A 26755-nucleotide genomic window follows, 5' to 3' on the forward strand; every position below is an offset into this window, starting at 1 on the left:
TTGCTGTTGAGCTTTGGTAGTGCTTTATAGATCTACTTTACAGCCATTTTTATTATCATAAAGGGGCATAAGTGGACATTCTTGCCTTGGGCCTGATCTCAGCTTTTACCATGATGGCTGTGGATTTGTTGGAAATGTCTGTTACTATCAAGAGGAATATTCCTTCTATCCCAGGTTTGTTGAGATATTTTATCATGAATGGATATTCAATCTTTTCAAATCTTTCTCTTCATTAAATGACATAATTATTTATTTGCATATATTGAACCTCTTTGTATATTGGAATGAATCCCTCTTTTCCATGATGTCTGAATTGTTTGATGTATTGTTGGATTCCATTCACTAAGACTGGGTTGAGGATACATGTATTTATTAAAGGTATTTTTCTGTAATTTTCTTTTTTATAAGATTTATGTCCACATTTTGTAATAAGATAATGTTGGTATCATATAAGCTGATAGGAATGATTCTGTTTCCTCAATATTTTATAAGAGTTTGAGGAATTTAAGTAGTAAGTCTTCAGTGAAGATTTGGTAGAATTCACTATTAAACTAAATGAACAGTTTTAAATGTGGACTCTTCTTTAGGGTAAGATTTTTAATTACAGTTCAATTCCTTTTGTTGTTATTGGTCTGCTCAAGTTTTCTGATTTTTCCTATTTCAAGTTTTGGAACTTATACGAGTCTTGGAATTTTCATTTAGTCAAGTTTCTCCAATGTATTGGTATAGTTGTTCACAGTAGCATCTTGTGATCATTTGTATTTCTCTATTGAATGTTATAATTTCTCCCCTTTATATCTTACATATTTCATTTATGCTTTTACTCTTTTTCCTTCTAAGTTTCGCAGAGGTTTTGTTGATTTTATTTATGCTTTTCAAAAACAACTCTTGATTTCTTATACTATTAGCTTATTGATTTCTATATAATTGATGTATCCTCTGAGTCTTTTTAAAATTTTTTTTTAAAAAATGGGGCACACTTTAGAAATGTATTTATTTTCCATTATGTCATTTAATGAAGAAAAAGCTTATTTTCATTTCCCGTTTGAGTCTAGAAGAACAGCTTAAGACCGCCTGGTGGTGGTTGCAACCCACTCAGTGGCCTGAGCAGTGGGAGATGCAGACCAGTCTTCTGTGGCAGGATGAGCACTCCAATCTTCAGTAGGGAACTGCTGGATGGGCACAGAGGGCACCTGCACCCCTTCAGACTGGTCTGCAACCTCGGGCTGAGTCCAGTGAACTCCGGAGCTGGGGCAGTCCGTTCACCCAGGAATTCGTCCTTAGCCGCGGTCTTCTCTGCAGCAGCTTGCTCTTCCTTTTTCAATCTCCTGGAATCTCTGTAGAAGTAGAGATCAGGCGTGACCTCCCATGGGTGTTCCCGGGAGATGGTGCCTCGCGTGCGCAGAATCTCCCGGGCCAGCGTCCACCACCTGAGACCCACAGAGTGAGCTCCCTTGTTGTTGCAAGGGATGGCAAGTTCCACGTAGCGCAGAGGAGAGCCTGTGTTGCACAGAGCAATGGTAGGCAGGTTGACGTAAGAAGCCTCTGTGAGGGGCTGGTGGTCAGTCACAGGATCAGTAGCCCCCAGAATTCTCGGCTCCCAGAGAGCCTCCTGGATTTGGTTGGTGAAACTTCTGGAGTGAAGTGGCCAGCGACTGGAGTGGCGCATGTGGCAGCAGCGACCTTGAGCACAGCCCGCTGGCCAGTATTCCTGGATGAGATCACACTGACCTCTGCTGGGTTTTCAGTGGCAACAGAGGCACGAGCTGCCAGCAGAAGCTTCTCCCAGGTTCTCTTCAAATTTATGACGTAGATGCCATCACTTTTCTTTTTGTAGATGCACTGTACCATCTGGAAGTCCAGGTCGGTGCCACCTCAGTGGGTGCCTGCTGCAAGGAATTTGAGTACGTCCTCCTTCTTCATCCGCAGGACTTCAAGGCCTCCAGACACTGTGAAACTTCTGTTTAAGTCACGGTGGGAATCGTGAACAACGCCGTATGGGTCCCTCGCTGGGCAGCACGGAAAGCTGTATCCTCTGAGTCTTAAAATGCCTCTTAGTTATTTGGGGATTCACTTCTTGTTATTATTATAGTTTCTCAAAAAGTAAGACTAGGATATTGTTTTGAGCTTTTTCTTCTTTGGTGTTGTAAGCCTGCATTGCTAGATACATTTACCCTAAGATACTGCTGTTGCTGTGACCCATAGGTTCTGATTATTTTTGTCTTCATTCTCATTCATTTCTGATATATTTTTACTTTTACTTGAATACCTCTTGATCAATAGGTATTTGATTTTATTTAACAATTTTTTCACTTTCTAATTACTACTAAGTATATGCTAAGAGCTAAGTATTCTTATCTTTTTATCATTTTATCTTTTTATCTCAAACAGTGTGAAATGTTTATCTCTCTTCTTTAGTTTGAATGCTATTTGATGTTATTCATTATTTGTCAATTGCCTCGAGCCCCAGTAATGTCTCTTTCATCCTAGCCCTGAGATTATATTCAAGGCTCCTTAGGAGAATGAGACCCATCATTGTTACTGGTATTTGGCATATTGGGTACGCCACGGGGAGTTTGCCAGACTCTGCCATGTGGGCAGGCTATATTTGGTAGCCTGCCAGTTTGTCCAAAGTAGGAATGAGATAATAAGATGTCATAATAAGATGTCGCGCGGCCACGAATGTGAATGCGGCCGTGCGGTTCCGGGAGCTGGTTTTCATAGTCTCTGACTCTTGGTCGTTGATGGGATTACACGGCGCCAGGGGGCCAGTTGGTGGGTGTTACCCCAGCCTACTGGAATTTGGAGGATCTGGGTGGAGGATGCTCGGCCCCAATCCGAGTAGGCTTGGAGATCTCGGCCACGGAACCCGCGTGGCTTTGTCCCTCTCCCAGTACCTTCATGTGTGCGGAGAGTGGTCTCAGCATGGTGGTGGCTGGTCCTGGAGGTCTTCGGCTGCCGGAGCCCTGGTTGGGGCGGGGAGGAAATCTCAACCGGATGTAATTATGAATATTCCTATTTTTTAAAATGTACTGTCAGCGACATAGAAGGATTGCATTCATCTGGGTAACATAAAGTAACAAAATAAGAGACTAACACCCAAGAACAGCTGTGATAAATACCAGGTTGTTCACTCCATGGCTTAGAGGCCAGCTGCACACTCTAGGGGTAAAGGCAGCTCAAATAGAGAAGGGAGCACCAAATAAAGGGTGCTGGGAAGATCTGCCCAGGCTGGGAGATTCCTGCAGAAAGCAGTCCATGGATCGAACATGATTGCCACCCAATGTCTTTTCTGCAGACCACAGCACCCAAAAGGAGAGATAGAACAAAAGGGAGTGCCCTTCCACAGAGGCAGGGTGGGATGGGGAATGGGGGGTGGGAGGGATACTGGGATTGGTGGGGGTGGAGAATGGGCACTGGTGGTGGGATGGGTACTCGATCTTTGTATAACTGAAACCCAAGCACAACAACTTGTAAGTCTACAACTGTACCTCATGGTATTTCACTAATTAAAAAAAAGTACTGTCAGCATGTATGATTACTTTATATCTTTCGCCCTAAACATTTGTTTATCATGAGAGTTCAAATGTATCTACTGTAAGCAGAAGTAATTTGGGAGTAATTTTCCCAATTTCCCACCACTATGTGCATTTTAATAGAAGAATTTAGTCCATTTATATTTAGAGAAATTACAAATGTGCTGTTGTCATTTTCTATGAAAACTTTGGTAATTTTCCCAGTTTCCATTTTCTTTCATAGAGGACAATTAAATATTCTTTGCAGAGCTTAATGGATACACAAATATTTCCATGAAAATGCTTTTATCACTTTTCCTCAAATCTGAGTTATGATTTTGAAGGGTAGAGAGAGTCCTTGATTGGAATTTGTTTGCATTCGTCACAGATTGTATTTTTCCATTCTCTTCTTGCTTATAGAGTTTCATTTAAGAAATCATATGTGAACCCTATCTTCACTCCCTTGTGGCATTTTGTTGCTGTCTGCCACTTTAAATTTTGTCTCTTGCAGGTTCTTGTCATTTTGATTAAAATGTACTTTGGTGGGGTTGGAGTGATAGCACAGCAGGTAGGGAGTTTGCCTTGCACGTGGCCGACCCAGGTTCAATTCCCAGCATCCCATATGGTCCCCCGAGCACCGCCAGGAGTAATACCTGAGTGCATGAACCAGGAGTAACCCCTGTGCATTGCTGGATGTGACACAAAAAGCAAAAAAAAAAAAAAAATTAAATTAAAATCACGGTCACGGAAGATCACGGTCCTCCCGTTGTTCATCAATTTGCTCAAGCAAAATAAAATAAAATGTGCTTTGGTATTCCTCTAGCAACATTCCTTTTCTTCATTATTCCTGTGGTTTCTGGGTGCTACGGCTGGAGTTTCAGGTCTGTAATTTCTGTTTGCAGCTTCCTGATTTCTTCTCTCGTTTCCTCTTGTATTTTATTGGTTTCTTTGGTTTGATACTCTTTGGTCCTCTTGGATCAGTACACCAGTATCCCTCTTTAGATTAGGATAATTTTGGTTAGCTATTAATCCTGTCTACCTTTCCCTCTAGAAAGACTATAATTTGAGAGTTGCTTCTCTTACTATTGTCTATAGTCACGGTCCTCCCGTTGTTCATCGATTTGCTCAAGTGGGCCCAGTAACGTCTCCATTGTGAGACTTGTTACTGTTGTTTGGCATATTGAATACATCATGGGTAGCTTGCCAGGCTTTGCTGTGCTGGTGAGATACTCTCAGTTGCTTGCTGGGCTCTCCAAGAGGGGCAGAGGAATCGAACCCGGCTCGGCCGGGCCAGCTGCATGCAAGGCAAATGCCCTACCACTCTGTTATCGCTCCATCCCACTATTGTCTATTAGGCATCTAAAATTTTCTTCATTTTAGAATATCTTTACTGTTGCTACTTTATTAATGTTGTTGTGGTATTTAGTATGTGTCTAGTATTTGAAATCACAGTTTAGATTTTCAGCTTTTTTATATGCAGCTGAGTTCGAGTTTGGCTAGTGTGTCTTTTAGTTCTTCTTTAGATTTCATATCAATATTTCTTCCATTTATATTAATTCTATCTTCCAATAATTTTCTCAGTTCAGTGACTATCAAGAGGAGTGTTGTTCTGAGGTTATTCTCAGAGAGCTTTGAAAGTTCTGACGAATTTGAGGAATTACCTGGGCTTCAATCACCATCCACTGAGATAGCAACATTCCTTTTTTTCATTATTCCTGTGGTTTCTGGGTGCTACGGCTGGAGTTTCAGGTCTGTAATTTCTGTTTGCAGCTTCCTGATTTCTTCTCTCGTTTCCTCTTGTATTTTATTGGTGATCGATACCACTGTCTTTTGTGCTCCTTAAACTTTCTCAACAATTTCTCCCTAGATTCCTTGTCAGAGAGGTTAGTTATATAACTTGTTGCTACTGGTTGAATCTTCTGGGTTACCATTTTCACTCACTAAGGATACTGGGTTCTGTATTGCTTTACCATTATGATGTTTACAGCTTGGAGTTTTTCCTTGTGTGTTTTGTGTGGCTAGATAACTGCAGTTAGAATGTTTTTTAATGCTCACTGGAAGTTTTGGAAAGGTAAAGAATTGCATAGCTGGGGCCACAGGATTTGCAGATGAGGGCAATTCTGATCTGGGGTGCACGATGAAAATCCTGGGTAGCAAGCCAGACTTCCCCTCACCCACCCCGACACACACACACACACAGCACTGCTGTACTGCACCTTAGTTTCCTGGGACTAAGGCTGGATGAAGCCAAGACCTAAGGCTGGAGTTTCAAGTTCCGAATGGTTCAATCAGTGATCTAGTCTTCCTATTCAAAGTATCAGGTTAGTGATTATACTAATTCCAGCTATGTAGGGCTGCCATGAGTTACTTTCTTTTCTGTACTGGTATGTAACTGTAGGCCCTGACCAGAGCTATAGTGAGTTCTTGAAGTCAGAACGGGTGAAAATGAGAAGGTTGGAGCAAACTGACAAGATTGGAGCTTGAGTTTTAAGATTACTGATAAGACTAGTTGAGGGAAGGTGAAAGAAGTAGAAAGCTAGGTTTAACTGAAGCAACTGGTAAGACCTCTAGCTCACTTGCAGAGTTCGCTCCCATGCAATTTAATGCATATTCATCATCTTATTTCTCCTATACCTTTCCTGCTGACTTCCTGTGGATTGTTTCCATTTCATCCTTTCTAGCTTTCCTTTCCTCTATATCACACAAAGACTTTTGTGTTGCTTTTCTCTTTGTCTTCCTTACCATTTGTTTACTTTGCTTTTTTATTCTATCATTGAAATTCAGTACTTTATCACTGGCCTTCTCTTGCAAAGTTTGTTTTCATTGCTGACAGTTTATTTACAAGTCTGTCCTCTCTGAAAAATAACAGGTAAAGACACGTTAACTACCACTATACAAAGGTTTCAATGACCACTTTCTTTCAACAGAGCTATAATGTTTAATATAACATGTTCTTCCAGCCTTTATGTCCTCAGTTTTTTTAATGGCGACAAATTTCCCAAACTTGTGCTTTTTTTCGCAACATCAAACTTACTGGGTAATAATTGCCTGGGGACTTCATCAGTTAATAAATCCCTGGGTTTACCTCTAGACATTTAGCTTGACATGTACTTTTGCTTGACTGCCTGTCCCACTAGCAAGTAGAAAGCAGGTACTTCTGGCTTCTAGTGCTTTTTCCTCTCAAACCTGTACTCAGTTTCCCTAGGTAGATAGAAATTCTGCTTGCTTCTTTGTGCCTTCTCTGTTTCTCACTTCTCTCAGCTGCTTCTCTTGCTGTGAGCCTATAAGTTCTTACTTTGCATGGTCTCCTCTCCCCCTTCCATGAGAGGAGACATCTCCCTGTGCTAGTCAGAGCTTGGGTCCCAGTTCCAATAGTGCTGTCCTCCCAACATCACCAGGCTGCTGTGGGACTACTAGGATGATGTCGTGAACTAGAGCACAAGGTTAACTTGGATAACTTGGATCTTGGACTTCTACTTAGGCACTTATGTAGGAACTAGAACAATGATAAAAATAAAGAGAGGAGATACAACCAATTCAACAGATAAAATGGGGGTCAGTGGCTCAATTAAATCTGTGGGTATGTCAGAATTTCCCTTGTTGCCAAGAGAGATCTAAGAACAGCAATACTTCTTGGCTTCACAGAATGGAGAAAACCATGGAAGGAAAGACTCGATCAAATTTGAGAAAATGATGAGAGGTCCAAAAATGAGTATTTTAATATGACCCAGGGAAAACATTTCAGTAACCAATAATTTTCTTCTGCAGACTTTTATCCCTCTCTCAAATTGCTCTCTTTTTTTCCAGAAAAACTTACATTATAAGAAAAAATGTATACTAAAAATGCACACTAGTGACATACATTCACTTAACTTCGTCATAGTAAATATTTATGTAGAGTCATTTGTAGGAGTGGGAAAGGGGAAGACTAAAAATCTAATAAAAGTTAATCAAAGAAAACTTCCTTCAGGCTGGCCATGCATGTCTGTGGTTTGCCTCTTATTAGCGCTGCAACCTCTGGTTCATACTCAAGCTGTAACTCTGCCAGTTAATGTAGCCAATTAACCCCACTAATGAGCTAATCAACAGTGTAAAATCTGTGTAAAATCACTGAGGGTGTATGATAAATGGGAAAATGCACTGAACTCTTCCAATATAAAAAGTGTTTTATTGCACTTGTTAAAGTGACACTGTATCATCTCTCTAAAGGATAATTTATCACCAGGGTCCATAACAGTGCTGTGCCCTAATAAGGCAGAGGTGGCAATAAACCCATCAGAAAATGATTACTCCAGAATGTGAAGTAATTACAATTTCTCAATATATTAGAGTCATAAACTGCAGAGCAAATGTGTTTTCCTGTTGATTCAGGTTTCAATGAGAGAACAGCAAACTTAAAAGTGACTGGTATTTTATATTTACACTTCTTTATTAAACTACAACAAAGGTTTCTGACATCACAAGTTTTTGTTCTTAAGGAGGATGTAGGTTATTTTCAGGAACAGCTGCACAGGTGGGGCAGCACAAAATTGCCGCCTTGAAGGAGTTGCTTTTTCCTCTAAAATCCATCAACTGTATGATAGTAATTTTACCTACAAATAAATAGTACTATATTCTTGATCATAGGGTATCATTATAGAACTACACATCCTCAAGTGGGAAAACTCCAGAGCTATCCTTTTTAGGATGCTAAAGTAATTTGCAATGTATGCTTTAAGCCTATTTTGTTTGTTTGTTTGTTTATTTGGGGGCTAGCTCTTGCAGTGTTCAGGGCTGACTCCTGGACCTATACTCAGAAACCACTTCTGGCAGGACTTGGGGGACCATAAATGGAGCCAGGGGTCCAACTCAGGTTGGCAACATGCAAAATAAGCATCCTACCACTCCTGCTCCTCAAAGCCTACACTTTTTTGGTGAAATGTTCAGGTCAATTTTATGCTCAAAATGAGTTGCAAGTCATGGAAAATGTATTTCTATTTATAAATATGGGAATAAGTGCCCAAGTTCGATTCCTCTGCCCCTCTCGGAGAGCCCGGCATGCTACTGAGATTATCTCGCCCGCACGGCAGAGCCTGGCAAGCTCCCCGTGATGTATTCGATATGCCAAACACAGTAACAACAAAGTCTCCAATGGAGATGTTACTGGGCCCGCTCGAGCAAATATGGGAATAAGTGCCACGGGTTATTTATTTATGCATAATTGTCAAGCTTATTTGATAATTGAACTACAAATTTCCTTCTCATTGTTTTATGTGTCTACATCTGACCCTTTCCCCAGGTTTTTGAGTATTTTTATTATCATTTAGGTAACACTGTCTCAATAGTATTGAAATTGACAGTACCGATGTGCTATTCTGTAGGATAACATTGGTTTGTCCTTGCAGCCTTGCCACAGAGAACTTAGTTTACCTTAAAGCAATGTCCTTCTGTATTGACACAGAAAGATAGTTAATATTATGCTTTGTAACTTGGAAGTTGATTGACTCCATTAATATTTACTCCTGGGCATCTGCTCTCCCAACTCAGTTGCCCTTAGTTCCTAGCACCCCAAAGGCAGGGTCCTGACAAGGGACTGAATGCACCCAGGGCAAGCCGTGAGATACCCTGTTATCAAAATGGGCCAGGCCAAAGTGCCACAATACTCAATTATAAGTTGAGAGCATGATCATAGACAAATCCTGTCATGATCCAAAAGTAACGACGAGAGTAGGACCCTGCTGGGATTAGGAAGACTAACCTGGCCTGAGGACTGTGGTCTGGAATATATAGTAAGACGTCCTCAGGACATCCTCAGGAAGAGCCAAACTTTAAGTTGATATATTTCTCACTCAAGTGAGAGAAAGAATCCGGAGTTCTGACCTCCATCGATGATCAAGAATCAGGGATGCTGTCTCATTTGCCAAGGCGTCGAAAATCAGATGGGCTGGACACATAATGTGATTTGGAGACAACCGCTGGACTAGAGCCATTACCGACTGAATTCCACAGGACGTCAAAAGATTGCATGGCCTCCCACTTATGAGATGGTCAGAACTTTTTCATCAAGATCCTGAATGATCGGTTTGAGGCTCTTCATGTTCTTGGAGCAAGCAGACGCCATTGGGCTACACTAGCACATGACAAGGACGAATAGAGACGTTACTGGCTCTTGCTCAAGCAAATCGATGAGTAACAGGATGTCAAGTGATCAAGTGATCTCTTACTGTGCTCATACAGAATGACATTACTAGAAATATTAGAAGTAGATTTACTACAACTATTTAAGTGGATTACTAGCTGAGGAGAGAAGAAAGCTACACACCTGGATGGAATCCCACCCTTAAACAGATCTCCTAGTAATTCAGAGTAATCTCTTTAGATGAGATTTTATCCTTGAGTTAATCTCCTGGAGAAGTGGTCTTTTCCCTCTCTGTTGATTTGTTAATGTTCGACCCACCTTTGTGTCACCACCCTATGTGATTGCTTATAAACTAAGACCATAAGAGCGGAGGGGGCCAGAGTCTGAAGTGAGAGTGGGTTGGGCTCCAGAGAGAGAAGCAGAAAGGCTACAGAGTGAGAAGCGAGAAGGGCTCCAGAGAGAAAAATCGAAAGAGACCAGAAGAGAGACTACAGAGACAGTCAGAAATAGAGAGACAGACAGAAGAGAGCACAGTGGCACACACAGAAGCAGAGCACTAAGGAGGAGCCATCCCGATCCGGTCCATACACAGCTGCTCAAGAGCACCCAACGTGGGCGGCAAGAGAGAGAGCCATCCAGAGAGCCTGCAGACAGCTCATATCTTCCCATCCCACCGCATGCATGTAATATATTTTTCACCCTACACCAGGATGTTCCTGCTCCCTCTCTCCAAGTGTTGGGATATCTTAGTTTTGTGATCCAAGGCCAAGGTTTGGTCATTTCTCAAGTCTCTATTTGTCATTTTCAACAGTCTCCTCCTTTTTTCCAGATGAGTGTGATCATTTGGAATTTGTCCCATCTCCCTCTGACTTATTTTCTTTAATATACTATCTTCAGTTCTATTCATGCTACAGCAAATGGAATGATTTCACCTTTTCTTACAGTTGTGTATATATTATAATTTCTTTATCTGTTTATCTCTCACTCTCTCACGGGACATTTAGGTTGTTTTCATATCATAGCTATTGTACTAAGCCCTACAAAAAAGCATATGCACTTTTAAAATTCTAATTTTGGGGATAGACACTAAGCAGTGAAATGATTGACTCATATGGGAGTTTTATTATTACTTTTTAAAGAAATCTCTCTACTGCTTTCCCTAGATGATATTGTCACCAGATGACATTGCCACCTACAGTAGATGAGAGTTGCTTTTATTACATCCCTGCCAACACAGGATGTTTTGATGTATGTCATTCTCCTGGGTGTGAGACAATAGATATTTCATTTGTTTTTCCATGATAATAAGTGTAGCACTGTAGCACTGTCCTCCCATTGTTCATTGATTTGCTCGAGCGGGCACCAGTAACATCTCCATTGTGAGACTTGTTGTTACTGTTTTTGGCATATCGAATACTCCATGGGAAGCTTGCCAGGCTCTGCCATATGAACAGGATACTCTCAGTAGCTTTCTGGGCTCTCTGAGAGGGATGGAGGAATCAAACCCGGGTCGGCCGCATGCAAGGCTAACGCCCTACCCCCTGTGCTATCAGATGATGAAAATTTTTTATCTGCTTTCTGGTCATCCATCATCATGGTTTTGCTATTCTCCTGTGATTTCTAACTCATAAAATAATTTGTTTAGAATCATAAAATTCTAAAAATGAGTATCTGCCTATGAAACGAAACCCTTGCTCTATTATCACCTAAAATGTATACATTTCATTACTCATCTCCTCAATAAATGTGATCTTTTCTCTTTTCAGTGATAACTCTATCATCAATTAGCATTCTAATCCTTACCTACCCGCTCTGTATTTGCTTTTCAGTTTTCTTCTTCTTGCTCTCTTAGCTATATCTATCTACCTATTATCTACTCAAATTCATTTAAGATTCTTCTCATCTTTGCGTCCCTTCTAAATGCCATTTTTCTCTCCCTCTTCCTTAAATAATATTTCTCCTTCAGTGCATCTTCTTTGTAGATGCACATACTAAATTATATGAATAATACAAGTCCTCATTTTCTTCTAATAAATCAAAATTGATTTCTTGAAGTTATTCATTTTTTCTAAAAATTAATATCACTATTTTTGTGATAGTGAGCATCATAGTCAATTATTCAGGAAAAAATATATCACAGTTGAGAACATTTGCTTTGCTAAATTTCTCAACCTCCTTGCGTTTTATGACTGTACATTTTATGATCCCTTTTATCTCTGATTACTTTTCTAAAAATTATTTTCTGTGGGCTAAATCACTTGTTCTTTATGTGAATATATTATGCAATATTGTTTTCACATGTTCATATTAAAAAAATCCCCCTGACTCCACACATAATGTCTAATTCCCTTCTAATTTAATAAATCAGCTATGTCTTCTAGATTCCAGACTAAGAAACTAGTCTTCTCTTGTTCATTAATTTTATACCTGAATTTCTAAAATCATCTTTTGACATCTCAATTTAATAGTTGACAAATTTGTTTATTATCAATATAACAAATATTCTTTGTATTATGCTGAACTTATACTTAAAATAATTTAGGCTAAAATGCGATAGCACAGCGGGTAGGGCATTTGCCTTGCACGCAGCCAACATGGCCGACCCAAGTTCGATTCCTCCACCCCTCTCAGAGAGCCTGGCAAGCTACCGAGAGTATCTCGCCCGCACGGCAGAGCCTGCTCCCCGTGACGTATTCGATATGCCAGACACAGTAACAACAAAGTCTCCAATGGAGACATTACTGGGCCCGCTCGAGCAAATCGATGATCAACGGGAGGGCCTTTTTAGGCTAAAATGATTTAATGTGAAGACAATGTTCTGTGAACAGATTAACTTTAAGCATCAATTTGTAGGCTGTCTTCCCTGCTTCTTTCTAGAATTGTTGGGTAACATTGCTTTGTCCTTCAAGAAGCTTAGGTTTTATCTGGTTACACCCACCTCAGTGCTCCTGAAGCACTTCCACTTCCATTGTGTTTATCTGTAAACAGTCTTCCCTATGCTCTCCCACCCAGTTAATCAGCTTTCCCCTTAATCAGACTTTGTTAGTTTGTAAGATCAGTTTCCCAGAAATCTATGATTTTATATGTATGAGTGAAATATTGCCTTTCTCCTCTCCTTATGCCTTATGAACAATTTACTTTAAGGTAATGTCCTTTTTGTATAGATACAGGAAGACCGTTAACATCATGCTTTGTAACTTAGGATTTGATTGGCCTTGAATATTATTCACTCCCGGGCATCTTTCTCGACTTAAGCCTCAGTTGCCCTTAGTTCCTAACACCCCAAAAGCAGGGTCCCGACGAGGGACTGAATGGACCCAGGGCAAGCAGTGAGCTACCCTGGCAGCGAAATGGGCCAGGCCAAAGTGCCACGATTCTTAACTATAAGTTAAGAGTTTGATCATGGACAAATGCTGTCATGATCCAAGGTAACGACAAGACTAGGATCCTGCTAGGGGTGGGAAAGACTATCTGGCCTGAGCACAGTAGTCTGAGATCAAGATGGCCCTAGGAGAGCAATTCTATAAGTTTAAGATATTTCTTACTGTATCCATACAAAATGATTTATATTATATTCTTGTACGCTTGTCGGACAAGGAGAGGAGAGGCACGCCCATGGGATTCTGCTCTAGGGTGGGTCCTCCTGCTAAGGAAGGATCTGTCCTAGGAGCAGTCTTCCCTGAGGCCAAGATTTCTATCCCTATTGATTGGGACCGCACCTAATTGTTTCCCCAATTCCTCATGGAGAGAGAATTTAACTATACTGTAGGAGTGGGCTGGGGGCAGAGGGCAGAAGGAAGAAGAGAGTTCAGAGAGGATCAGAACCCAGACTCCAGAGAAGGAGGTTGAAGGGGAATGGAGAAGGAGAATGAAGTAGCTGGGGGAGGAAGAATGGGGGCAGAGATAGAGAGACAGATGAGGAGAGAATGAGAATAAACTACGACTAATACCAACCAGCCTGGCCCTCGTTCCTTCCTCCGCCTGACCATCGCCATCGACCTCTCCGGGGTGGTAGAAGGGTGAGACTACCGAACGCGGGTGGCGGGAGAGATAGAGCCGCCGCCGTGTGGGTGCCGTGCCACCAATTTGTGTGAGTTTACACAAGAACCTTGTGTGTGTTTGTGTGTATGTTTGTTTGTGTTCTTTTAATGTTGTTTTCAAGTTGAATAAAACCCCAATTCCTCCATAGGCAAGGAAGAAAAAAATCCATTTTTTATCAATCCTTGATTCTCATAAGTAGAACTTCTTGCACTGAATCTTTGTTCAGGTTGATCTCTTTTTCCCTAGTTTCAGTGAGTAGAGTTGTGGGAAGTTATCTTTGAGAATGTTTTGCTAGTGTAAGTGGAGCAAGACTCATCTCATAGGTTATAGAATTGTTCTAAATCTAGCATTTACTCCAAATCAGTATGCGTTACTGAAGTCTTCATGAGTTATGAACAACGATGCTTATAAATGACAGAAAATTAAAATCTACAATAATATGTACAACATTTTGGAAGGTCTCCCAAATGGTGATCAGAGTTCCCAGAGAACACTCAGGGAGATTCTCAACCATTGGAGGCATCCATTATCAGGCAAATGATAAAGCCATCTGATGTCACCATAATAGATAGCATCTTATTGGAATTGTTAGCCAAAACAACTTGGTAAGAAAAGAACATTAATGTGATGTAAATTAGAAAAGAAAATATAAAACGATCACCCTTTGCAGATGACATTGCAATATACTTGTAAAACACTAAATACGTTGACAAGACACCTATAAACAGCAAACCAGTAGAATAAATTGGTAGAGTACAAAATCGGTACCCAAAAAGTCATTGCAAAACTGTCACTGTATCACTGTCATCCTGTTGGTCATAGATTGCCTCGAGCAGGCCCCAGTAATGCCTCCTTCGTCCTAGCCCTGAAATTTTAGGAAGTGCCACATTCGAGGCTCTTTCAGAGTCAGGAGAATAAGACCCATCATTGTTACTGGTTTTTGGCATATTGAATGCGTCGTGGGGACTTTACCAGACTCTGCCGTGTGGGCAGGATTCTTTTGGTAGCCTGCCAGTTTTTCCAGAGTAAGAACTAGATAATAAGACTATAAAACCCGCTTCCGGGAGTTGGGTTTTATAGTCTCTGGGTCTTGGCCATTGATGGGATTACATGGCGCCAGGGGCAGTTGGTGGGTGTAATGCCTACATACTGGAAAATGGATGGGGGGATATGGGTGGAGGAGGCCCAGTCCCAATCCGAGTAAGCTTGGAGATCTACACCCCGGATCCCGCACACCTGGGTTTCTCTGCCGGTTCCTCCATGCATAAGGAAATATATTGCAAAACTATATTCCAATAAACAAGTAAAAGAAAAATTTAAAACTTATTTAAAATTGTATTATAAGAGGATCATTTGTCAAGAAATCAACTAGAATTCTATTAAATTAAATAGAAGATTATCCAAGGAAAAGCAATTAGGAAAAAAGCACTGAATACTATGCAAACCATTATACAGATTCAATGAACTCACTATACAAATTCTTTGACCATTAAAAAATATAACAAATTGAAACAAACAAACAAACACTGTCCTCCCGTTGTTCATCTATTTGCTGGAGTGGGCCCAGTAACATCTCCATTGTGAGACTTCTTGTTACTGTGTTTGGCATATTGAATACTCTCAGTAGCTTGCCAGGCTTTCCAAGAGGGGCAGAGGAATCGAACCTGGCTCGGCCAGGCTGACTGCACACAAGGCAAACGCCTTACCGCTCTGTTATTCTGGAAAAAATGATTAGCCACATGCATAGGTGGTAAATGGACCAATATCTCATAACATAATCTCAACCTAACTCAAAATTGTTTAAATATTATTAGGCCTGATTCTATAAAATGTAATATAGTAAACATAGGAAAGTTATTTAGAGATACTTTCAGTGATTCAACTAATTTGGAAATTGGAATTACGTCGAACAAAAAACATGTATACTGCTAAAGGTTTTAATTGGAATTACATCAAACAAAAAAACATGTATACTGCTAAAGGTTTTATTACTACAACAGGAAAAGATATAGTAGAAAATATTCAAACACCAAACTTTTGACAAGATTAATAGGCAAGACATAAAACACTCATAAATTTTAGTATCCAAAATATTCCCCATTAAGAGTAAGGTAAAGAAACAGAAGAGGATCTTCTTTAAAGAAAAAAGATTTTTAAAATGGCACTTGAAAAATAATTCCTATCGTCATTGATTACCAAATAAATGCTAATTACATTATCATTATCAAAAGTTAGTACCTATTCACTACTGTACAGTTAACCCCTTTCCTGATACGCCTAACCCAGTAATGGCTCTCTATTCTTAATTACCATTTGGTTTAAAAATAAATTTTTAAACTTATTGTTCACTTTTTTGCTTTTTAATGTTTTTGACTCTGTTCATCTTACTTATTTTCATATAATTGTTGCATTCATGTTGTTGCAAATGCTAATTTTTTACTTCTTATTTATAGCTGGATATATAATCTCTCGTTAGCATACACCCATATTGTTTATCTATTCATCTATTTATTGTTACTTTGCATATAATATAGTTTAACTGACAAGAAGCAAGAGTTGCACATATTTTATTTGAATTAGTGTTGTTATAATTGACAGATCTCAAAATTTTTTAAAAATGCTTTCTGAAGTCCTTCAGTAAAATAATTCATTTAAGTTATATTTTTTATTGTATGACTCAATCTGTTCTCGTCATCTTATCTTATACAACTTTATCTGTTTTATACATACAATTTCTCTTTCTTCTAAAAGCATGTGATTTTCACAGAGAGGTAAAAAAGTATAGTCGAAATGACATCTGCACTTGTTTGTTCATTGCAGCACTCTTTACAATAGCTAGAATCTGGAAAAACCTGAGTGCCAGAGAACAGATGACTGTTTAAAGAAACTTTGGTACATCTACACAGTGGAGTACTACACAGCTGTTAGAAAAGATGAAGTCACGAAATTCATATACAAATAGTACCACATGGAAAGTATCATGCTAAGCGAAATGAGTCAGAAAGAAAGGGACAGACATAGAAAGACTGCATTCATCTGGGGAACATAAAGTAACAAAATAGGAGACTACACACAAGAATAGCCGAGATATGTATGTACCAGGAGGATTACCCCATGGCTTTGAGGCCAGCCGCACACGCTAGGGGAAAAGGCAGCTCAGGTAGAGAAGGGAACACCAAATAAAGGGTGTTGGGAGTTTCCTCTCAGGATGGGAAATTCGTGATGAGAGTAGACTATAGACCGAACAAGATTGCCACTCAATGTCTCTTTTGCAAACCACAGTACTCAAAAGGAGAGAGATAACAAAAGGGAATGCCCTCCCACAGAGGTAGGGTGGGATGGGGGAATGGGGGGTGGGAGGGATACTGGGACTGGTGGTGGTGGAAAATGGGCACTGGTGGAGGGATGGGTATTCGATCATTGTATAACTGAATCCCAAGCACAAAAATTTGTAAGTCTACAACTGTACCTCATGGTGTTTCACTAATAAAAAATTAAGAAAAAAATTAAAAAAAATAAAAGCATGTGATTTAATTTAAAAATCTATCTTTTTTGGTCATTAAAACTTAACCACTCTTACACATAATACCCTACATACACATATATGATAGACTAAATTAAATATTTATGTAAAATCCAATTATATTTACTTAAATTTAGAATGCTGGAAAAGATCTAAATTTCTTAATCTAAAAGAAGATCCAGGGGCTGGAGCAATAGCACAGCGAGTAGGGCGTTTGCCTTACCCGCGGCCAACCTGAGTTCGATTCCCAGCATCCCATATGGCCCCCTGAGCACCGCCAGGGGAGATTCCTGAGTACAAAGCCAGGAGTAACCCCCGAGCATCACTGGGTGTGACCCAAAAAGCAAAATAATAATAATAATAAAAAGATGGCACAGCAGTAGGGCATTTGCCTTGCACGCAGCCAACATGGCCGACCCGAGTTCGATTCCTCCGTCCCTCTCAGAGAGCCTGGCAAGCTACTGAGAGTGTCTTGCCCGCATGGCAGAGCCTGTATTCGATATGCCAAACACAGTAACAACAAAGTCTCCAATGGAGATGTTACTGGGCCCGCTCGAGCAAATCGATGAACAACGGAAGGACCGTGACCGTGACCGTGACACAATAGAAGTATCTTATGACCATTTGTATTTCTATGGTATCTGTTGTAACTTTTCTCCTTTCATTTTTGGTCCTAGTTGTTAGGATTTTCTTTTTTCCTAGTGAGTCTTGCTAAGTGCTTGTTCGTTTGTCTATTCAAAAGTCTAGCTCTTAATTTCTTTTTATTTTTATGGTCGTTTTATTTATTTTTTGTTGTTACTTTTTTTAATGAATCACCATGAGGTACAGTTACAGACTTGCAAACTTTCATGCTTACGTTTCAGTCATACAATGATCGAGTACCCATCCCTTCACCAGTGTCCATATTCTCCACCACCAATGCTCCCAGGATCCCTTCCACCACCCCTATCCCATACCCATCCTATCCCTACCTTGTGCCTCTGTGGTAGGCACATTACCTTTTATTCTGGGGTGCTTGGTGTCAGTAGATAGAAGAGATAAAGGAAACTACCAGCTAGGGAACTCTCTCTTTATACTTTTATCTTTCTCTAGATGGGCAGCAGAGGTTATTACCCATGAGCACATGGCTGTGGCCAGAAACCAAGGAATGCCAAGGGAATGAGGAACACTAGACTATGACCCTGCAGAGGCCCAGTAGCACGATACAGAGCAGCCAGCACCAACAGAGACACCAGGATCCAAGGTCCCAACTGCCGACTTCAAAATAGGCCATCACGCACTGGACAGAAACTGGCTTAGGGACAAGTCTAGGCCAAGATGCACTGAAGATGTGAATCTGATGCAGGGACAGAACCAGAATATCTTCATCAGAACTGTGCGTGTAGGGACAGGAGGGGTGATATCATACACTTGCACAAGGAGAGTCCAGCACAGTAGGAAGAGATCCAGACCTCTCTGCTTAAACTGTACTGTAAACTAGAACTTCTTATTTATTTCCAGAATTTTGTATTCAGCAACTTCATACGATACTCAAGTTCTCAGAAGATCAGGAAGAAATCCACTTTTGTAGTGGCATTTGTAGTGTTCTAATTTTTTTTTTAATTCTAGGAAAATCTCACATCTGGAGACTAAATGACACTCTAAAGGAAACTAAAGAGAAGAATCACAGAGGAAATTGTTTTTAAATTCTGGAAATAAATGGCAACAAATAAATAATCTATAAGAATATTCAGGGTGGTGGAGTGATAGTACAGAGGTTAGGGAGCTTGCCTTTCATGCTGCTGACCAGGATTCAATTTCCAGCATTTTGTATGGTATCCTGTACCCTGCCAGAAATAATTCCTGAATGTAGAGCCAGGAATAACCCCTCAGCATTGCCACATGCAAAAAACACATGCAAAAATGATTATGTGAGACATAGTAATACAGATGTAGCAGGAAACAAAAAAAATCTTAAATAGCTTGCACAAATACTTAATGATAACTCTATAGAAGAAAAGAACAGATGACAGATAAAGTCCATAGAAGGAAGAAGATTTTTAAAAAGCAGAAATAAGACATATATAAAAATAAATTAGTATTTTCATCAGTGGACTGAACAAAGGAGATTGCCCTTAGAAAACTGTGCAGGTCTCATCTATTTTGAAGGGCTGAATAGAATCAAAAGTTGAAATGCAGTAAACTTTGCTGTGCCTGCCTGTCTTTGAACTAGAACATTAGTCTTTGCCTTTGAACTTATACTCAGAGAAGTCTATACATTATGCATAATGCTTGTAGGCATTCAGACTGTAACTACACCATCAGGTCTTCTGGGTTTCCAACTTTATGACTACCATGCCCGGAGGCTTTTCTTGTCTCATAGATATATAAGCCAGATTTTTACAATCCATACATTAAAACTTAAAAAAATTCTTAACTTGCCTAATCTTCCATTTCCTTACATTTCAATCTTATAGTAATGATACAAATTTCAACATGCAGTTTTTTTATCCTTTTAAAAATTAATTTTTTAAATTATTTAATTGAAGCATCATGATTTCTAATGGCATTTACTGTTTTACAATGAAGCTCTTGGTTATTGTTAAGAGTAGCACTGTAGCACTATATCACTGTCCTCCCGTTGTTCATCGATACACTCAAGTGGACACCAGTAACGTCTCCATACATCCCAGCCCTGAGATTTTAGTAGCCTCTCCTTACTCCTCTTTCCCAGCGTTGCCATATTGAAGGCTCTTTCAGGATCAGGGGAATGAGACCCGTTATTGTTACTATTTTTAGCACATCAAACATGCCACTGGTAGCTTGCCAGGCTCTGCCATACTGGAAGAAAATACTGCAAATGGAAATTTAAGACTGAAAATTAAGCTATGTTTTGATTTATTTTGGCAACAAATTCAACCAAGCTCTCTAAATGTTATGGCTTTATTTAAATTGTAATAATTAATGTACACATATATTCATGAATTAAGAAATAATCAGTTGACTTTCCTTAAACTTCTGAAAATGAACAATAAAAAGTTTAATGCACATATTACCTAATCAGAAAAATATCACATTAAAACAGCGAAATAGTCTTTCTTCCTCTGACACCTCACCTGTGATTTCCACATGTCTGTCAAAGAACATCTACTACTTTGTAAGTCCTGTAATACTGTAAGATTGTCACATAATTAAACTGGCATAAGTAGATTGAATAGTGATACAAATCTCAGAGGGTACAACACTTAGAATTTTCTGGTAGAGTTCAAAAGAAATCTTGGAAAATGACAAGAAATAGAGAAGTGACAGCTTCTTCAAATCAGCAGTTGAGTTTATAACAAATTTTTTTATTGTTATGAACATCAATTTTAATTCTGAATGGCATATTTATCCAAAAATAGACACCCACTTTCCTTTTCTATGACTTTTATCATGTTTTTTTTAAGTTTAGGAGAATATTAAAAGAGAATGATTATGAGATTAAGTACTATTCGAAGTTTTAAATATATGCCCTATTGATTTTGAATCTAAGAAAAAAGTCAACTTTTCTTAAATTGATTAAATGATACTTTTATGCCATGGGCCACAAAGCGAATTTGTGCATTATTTTTATAAAGGGATAAAATATAAATTAACAATATGAGAGTTTTTTTAATAAGCTTTCTGCAAAATTGAACTTAAATCTATTAATATCTTTGACCATCTTGAAAGCTGATTCAATCCATCTGAGTGTATCCTACATATTGTATTTTAGACATTGATTATACAAAGATAGTACCAATTTGTAATAGAAGTATCTAAAAGCAATCCTTATACAACTGTGATACATTTTTTTCCAAATCATAGCTAAAATGCATATTATGGCAATAACTTTTCCTCAGAATTATCGTCAGTAGATATTGTTAAATGCAAATAAATATTCATACAATTTGCTATCAAAACTTCACTGAGCACTTTACAGTGTTACACACTTTTAAATATATAAAATGGTAACTGATGTATAATTTTGCTAACCCTGTTTGCAGTGACTTTAGAAATTAAATAAAATATATTTGTGTTTGCATCTAAAGAAAGGAAAGCAACCTAATAAAAGAAATCCTTAGTCCTTAGTAAGGGACATTTCAAATCTTTGGAGCCACTACTCTATCCCTAAGACATGTCTCAGATATAGATTAGTTGAATATATTAGTTTATCATGCAGAAATTTTTCCATCAATACCAAATACTTTCTTTAAAAAATAATCTTTGGGGCTGGAGCGATAGCACAGCGGGTAGGGAATTTGCCTTGCATGCAGCTGACCCGGGTTCGATTCCCAGCATCCCATATGGTCCCCTGAGCACCACCAGGAGTAATTCCTGAGTGCAGAGCCAGGAAGAACCCCTGTGCATCGCCAGGTGAGACCCAAAAAGCAAACAAACAAATAAATAATAATCTGTAAGAAACCAAGAGTCTATTTTATAATATCCAAACTTCTGATTTCCTAACATAGACTTTCAGAATCAATTAATATAACCATTTATATTTACTTATTTCAATAACACAGTTATTTGAATTTACTTTGGTTCATGAGAATGTCAAAAGATTCTTGTGTGTGTCACACAAAAAGTCATAAAACAGAATTCTGGAGATTTCTAGAACACTAATAAAAAGTTAACTTTATTTTCATGAATTCTCACACTTTCACTTATCCAAATTCTATTTATTGACATGTACATAATTTATAAATAAAATTGGCTTATCTGATTGTTTAAATTGTTTTCACAGTAAAAATGCTAGTGTTTATACCATTTTTAGTTCATTCTTCCTTTTGCAGAAGTACCGATGGGAGAGATATTAACAGAAAAAAGATTATTTCAGTAATAAATGGATACAATCAAAGGGAATAATTATATTTTTAATTTATTTTCCAAAACTAGTTGTATTTGTTGGCATGAACCTGCTGCTCATGTCACTGACTTTGTAACATATGTACTGACTCAATATTCACAGAACTGGTAGTGCAAGGGTTCTGCAATTCAAACAATTCAGGGGATGAAGGATTAAGACAGAATGAGGGGAAAGGCAGAATGGGCAGGAGGCTGATAACTGGAAAACCATGGAGTCTCTTGGGATTGCTTCCTCTCCTCTTCCTTGCAGAGAAAATGTCCCTTGAGATAATCCCAGTAAGAAGATGTTTGCCCCAATGAACTGAGCCCCCGAATGGGGAAAAGTTTAGCCTAGTTAGAGTAGAATAGTTAGGTATTGAACAAAGGATGTTGTCCTCCTTCTGATGATTCCTGGTTCAAAGAAATAAATATTGAACATCCAGACTGTTAGGTCCTTGACCCCACACTTTTTCTCCGATTTGTGTCTCATTTTCTTAATCTCCCACAACAACCCTGCTTCAACCTTGTTCATCCGGGTCTGGTCCGCAGCTAAACAGAACTTTCATTATTTATTTATTTATTCGTTTATTATTGAATCACCATGAGATACACAGTTACAAAAGCTATTCATGCTCGAGTTTCAGTCATACAATGTTTCATCAGCCATCCCCCCACCAATGTACATTTCCCACTACAAATGTCCCCAACATCCTTCCTGACCCCCATACCTCCAGCCTGCCTGTATGGCAGGCACTTTTTTTGTGTGTTTTTTGCTTTCTTTTTATTTCTTTACTGTAGCACTCCTCCTGTTGTTCATCAATTTGCTCAAGCCGGCCCAGTAAGGTCTCCGTTTGAGACTTGTTGTTACTGTGTTTGGCATATCGAATACGTCACAGGTAGCTTGCCAGGCTTTGTCGTGTGGACGAGATACTCTCGGTAGATTGCTGGGTTCTCCGAGAGGGGTAGAGGAATCAAACTCAGGTCAGCCAAATTGACCCAGTGCAAGGCAAATGCTCTACAGCTCTGCTATTGCTCCAGTCCTATTTTTTTACTATTCTTTTAAAATTTTATTGAATCACCGTGAGATAGAACATTACAAAGCTGCTCATGATTGTGTTTCAGTCTTACAATGTTCCAACCCCATCCTTCCACCAGTGTAATTTCCCAGCACCAATGTCCCCAGTTTCCCTCCCCTTTCAGCCACCCAGTCCCACAATCTGCCTCTATGTCAGACACCTCTCCTCTCTCTCTCTCTCTCTCTCTGTCTTTCTGTCTCTCTCTGTCTCTGTCTCTGTGTCTTTCTCTCTTTCTTTCTCTTTCTCTCTCTCATTTGAGGCATTATGGTTTGCAATACAGATGCCAAAAGGTTGTCATGTACTTTACCTACTTTCAACACTCAGTTCTTGTCCAGAGTGATTATTTCCAACTAATGTTGTCATAATTGACCCTCATCTATCAAACTACCCTTCATCCCCCACACCCTTGTTGTAATTTCCAATCATTAACCAGTCCTTCTTATCCATTTACCCTTGCCTTGGATATTAGTTTCACACTATGTTTTTATGCACTAAAAATAAATTCAATCATTATATATCTGTTTCTCTTCTTCTGACTCATTTAATTCTGCATCATACTCTCCAACTCCATCCATTTATAGGCAAATTTCATAATTTCAGTTTTCCTAACAGCTGTGTAGTATTTCATTGTGTAGACATACCATAGTTTCTTTATCCAGTCATCTGTTCTAAGGCACTCAGGTTGTTTCCAGGTTCTAGCTATTGTGAATAGTGCTGCATTGAACAAAGTGTAGATGGTGTTTTTACTGTGTGCTTTTGGGCCCCCAGGGTGTATTCCCAGAAGTGATATTGCTGGCTCAAATGGGAGCTCAATATAGTTTTTTAGTTTTATAGCTTGTGAGGAATGACAAAATTATTTTCCAAAAAGCCTGGACCAGTTGACATTCCCACTAGCAATGAATGAAGGTCCCTTTCTCCCTACATTCATGCCACCGCTAGTTGTTCTTGCTCATTTAGATGTGTGCCAGTCTCTATGGTGTGAGGTATCTCATTGTTGTTTTGATTTTCATCTCCCTGATGCTTAGTGATGTAGAGTATTTTCCATGTGCTTCTTGGCCATTAGAATTTCTTTTTGAGGAAGTTTTTTTTTTTTCATTTCTTATCCCAAATTTTTGATGGGGCTGGATGATTTTGCCTTGTAATTATAATCTTTTTCCTAAACCTTTGTACTGGATTTCGCATATCGAATACACCATGGATAGCTGCCGTGTGGGTGTGATATTCTCGGTAGCCTGAAAACACAAATAAACTTTACAGGTGTTCCTATTCAGGCATATGTGCTGGTATGATATTCTCAGTAGCCTGAGAACGAGAATTAGGAGAAAAGTGTGGCAATCCTTCTTGAAGAATGCTGTTTGTGGAGCCAGTCTTGTACACAACCAATACTATTGTACCTTTTAGTGTTTTATAAAATTGGGGTGTTTTGGTAAATCTTTATAGAGAAGGCTAGCCAATGTCACTCTATCCTGTGGACTGTGCTGTGATTTCCTTAGGAAGCTCAATGAAATAGAGTAAAACAAAAGCCATCCACATATTGTCCTGCATGTCAGCTCCCACATGCTAATCTATACTTTAAACTCGATTTAGACCTTTCTAGAATGGCAAAAAATTAAGGCTAATTTTCCAAATCACATGGTGTGTCTAAGTACCCCTTAATTGAAACAAGACATCTTGACAGATGTTCATAGCCAGACCAACTTTAAAGATACATAAGAAAGAAATAGAGGCAATATGAGCTTAAAATGTCTAAATCAAGTTATTCTATGGAGATTTGAGCCCCTTAAATCTAAAACTTTAGCGCAATGTAAAGTGAACTGGTGAGGATTTTGGTCATATTGAAACTGAGGTAATAATCATTCAATAGAATTATTGTTGTAGACAAATTATAATCGTAAAGGTGATTTTAATTCATTCAGTTAAAATTCATTTTTAATCTTCCCAACATCTGCTAGGCATTTAACCAGTTACTTAATGTCAAGCTTTTGGCAAAAGGTGGAACTGTGTGCAATAGAAAATGAATTACTACCAAATAAAATACCTTATATCTTTTATAACAAGAATGATATTCTTTAGTCAAGAAATGACATAATAAGCATAATACTACCTATGAGGGGTGGTAAAAGTTTTGGACTCAGTACCTACTAACAATGCAATGATGAGGAAAGTTAAAAATGTACCATGAGATTTGTTTTAGAAGGAAGAATCATGTAGAAGTCAGTACAGATCAGGATGCATAAGAGTAACATAACAGATGCAGAAAGAAATGAAGTGTGTTCAAGCTGGAGGGAAAAGCACATTAATTCCCCATAGGAAATGTTGAACTATGTGATCCTAGAAACTTTAAATGCACAAACACACATCTTAAGTGGTACCACTCAAGCAATATTTTTTACTTCATTTCCAATTAAAATGAACAAAATAACAGAATTTTCCAAGAGTATTAATAAAATATCATGGAGTAACATGATTTTAAATTTTCTGATTTCTCAAAAGGTTAGATCAATATTTCTTAAAAGAAGTTGTACCTCTTTGAAGACTCTGTGTTCCATAAATACTCTCCCACATACACACACAAAACACAGACATGTATAGTTCTACTTTTGCATCTGTTCAAAATTGTTGAATTTGATTAGTGTCTATCTTTCTGCTTTTGCTGTCAATTCCCTTATTTTCCAGCTGATTAGGAAAGAAAAAAGGCAAAGTTTGATTTGATTTTCCCCTGAACAAATCTATCATATCACTAATGTTTTGCTATAGTAGCCTTCTGTTACTGAGGAATGCTTCTTCCTACTCAAATCAATACAGAGTAAATGTTATTCTAGGTGAATCACACATCAAAATGACATTTAAGACTATATAGGAAAATAACTGAAATTCAAAACACAGAAGAAAAAAAACACCCAACCTTTTCCAGATATTGCAAATACTCTGAATATATATAAGAAGCTTTTCATATCTGTACATATCAGGGTTTCTGGCTTTTTTAGTTGCTGAGAGTCTTATTCTGTTCTATAGAGCATATTTGCAAGGCCAGTAATCTAAAGTGCCAAAGATTCTATGGCATAAATGAATGTGCTGCAAACCTTAGTAAATATGTATGTTGTAATGAAAATCTCCTTTTATAGTACACATCCCCATTCCTCTGTTGTGAATTTTCATTAGTTTTTTCCGGAAAAAAAAGCTGCAGGGCAAACATCAATTAATGTACTGAATGAATTTGTGAATTCATTCTCAATGCTAAGACCCCCTCCTGGTGCTTAGTAATTACCCCAATATTTCCTGCAAGCCTGTTTAAAAGGCTTCCTCTTGGGCTTCCTGTGAAGAGGGCCTTTCTGCTGATCTGAAAAACAGCATGTCTTATCACTCTGCCTCATTCCATCTGTGGCACATAGGGGGGTCCCGCTAATCATTGTCATTAGAACATTGGATGAGCATTCCGGGGACATAGATGTGTCATAAAAGAGAAAAGGGACTTTACAACCCAGTGTTCATGTTCAAAAACCGATCGTGTCCTCCAAAAATCAAAGCAAGAAATGAGCTCTTTTCAAGTGAAGGTCCACACCTTCATTACATATATATAGTGAACAGTTATTACTCTTTTACAAAGGACAGAAATTTATTAGAATGGTGTTTGTTG

At 38.8% G+C, this 26755-nt stretch overlaps 1 pseudogene; it reads right to left on the reverse strand.

The window, feature by feature from the left end:
- Positions 1-1064: 1064 nt before the first annotated feature.
- Positions 1065-1944, reverse strand: LOC130015886 (40S ribosomal protein SA-like; annotated as a pseudogene).
- Between the last annotated feature and the right edge of the window lie 24811 nt (positions 1945-26755).

Source organism: Sorex fumeus, unplaced genomic scaffold (assembly GCF_029834395.1).
Source record: "Sorex fumeus unplaced genomic scaffold, SorFum_2.1 ptg000136l, whole genome shotgun sequence".
NCBI classification, from domain to species: Eukaryota; Metazoa; Chordata; class Mammalia; order Eulipotyphla; family Soricidae; genus Sorex; species Sorex fumeus.